This window comes from Schistocerca serialis, unplaced genomic scaffold, assembly GCF_023864345.2.
Source record: "Schistocerca serialis cubense isolate TAMUIC-IGC-003099 unplaced genomic scaffold, iqSchSeri2.2 HiC_scaffold_546, whole genome shotgun sequence".
Taxonomy (NCBI): Eukaryota; Metazoa; Arthropoda; class Insecta; order Orthoptera; family Acrididae; genus Schistocerca; species Schistocerca serialis.
In genome coordinates this window covers 30001-31501 of record NW_026048131.1, presented here as the reverse complement: position 1 = coordinate 31501, position 1501 = coordinate 30001, and positions in this window count along the sequence as shown.

Sequence of the window (1501 nt, the reverse complement as noted above, 5' to 3'; positions counted from 1 at the left end):
AGGCACAACGTAGGTTAGGTTAAGGCACAACGTGGGTTAGGTTAAGGCACAACATGGGTTAGGTTAAGGCACAACATGGGTTAGGTTAAGGCACAACATGGGTTAGGTTAAGGCACAACATGGGTTAGGTTAAGGCACAACATGGGTTAGGTTAAGGCACAACATGGGTTAGGTTAAGGCACAACATGGGTTACGTTACGGCACAACATGGGTTACGTTACGGCACAACATGGGTTACGTTACGGCACAACATGGGTTACGTTACGGCACAACATGGGTTACGTTACGGCACAACATGGGTTACGTTACGGCACAACATGGGTTACGTTACGGCACAAATTAGGTTAGGTTACGGCACAAATTAGGTTAGGTTAAGGCACAAATTAGGTTAGGTTAAGGCACAAATTAGGTTAGGTTAAGGCACAAATTAGGTTAGGTTAAGGCACAAATTAGGTTAGGTTAAGGCACAAATTAGGTTAGGTTAAGGCACAAATTAGGTTAGGTTAAGGCACAAATTAGGTTAGGTTAAGGCACGATATAGGTTAGGTTAAGGCACGATATAGGTTAGGTTAAGGCACGATATAGGTTAGGTTAAGGCACGATATAGGTTAGGTTAAGGCACGATATAGGTTAGGTTAAGGCACGATATAGGTTAGGTTAAGGCACGATATAGGTTAGGTTAAGGTACGATATAGGTTAGGTTAAGGTACGATATAGGTTAGGTTAAGGTACGATATAGGTTAGGTTAAGGTACGATATAGGTTAGGTTAAGGTACGATATAGGTTAGGTTAAGGTACGATATAGGTTAGGTTAAGGTACGATATAGGTTAGGTTAAGGTACGATATAGGTTAGGTTAAGGTACGATATAGGTTAGGTTAAGGTACGATATAGCGTAGGTTCAGATACACATTGTTGTAGGGAAAGGTGTATTGGGGGGGGGGGCGGCAGGTTCGTTGATAGTGATTATCGTAATTGGATGCCTGCGGTATTATCCGATTTGTCACGTCAGGATGCACTTTTGGCTCATGACAGGCGGCGCTCCGATTCCATGGTTGTGGCAGATCTGTGTCTTTCATTCCTGCCATTGTTTGTGTGCTGTGACAGGAGGCAGTATTGTGATGTTGGGTGCACCACTGTGTAGGACATGTGTGGGTGTTCGTGGCTTAGCTGAGCAATGTGCGGATGTCGGAAGGGTGGGATATTGTGTTTTCTGGGTGGACCTCCCGGTCTGGTAATGATAGTGTGGATTGTGTCATGTGGCGGAGAGGATGCACTGGATGTTCTTCCATGCTGGTGGTTAGATATTGTGTGTGATAAGAGAGTAGTGTGTGATAAGAGTGTCTGGCTGACGTGTGGTTCTCATTGTGTGCAGAGTCTTTCAGCATGTATAGGGACGGTTGTATATATTATCTGTATTCTGATGGCTCTGCATCTATTACTAATCAGTGCCGTGTATACGGTTACTCTAGTTCCAGTCGAAACTGTTCTATCTCTGTACA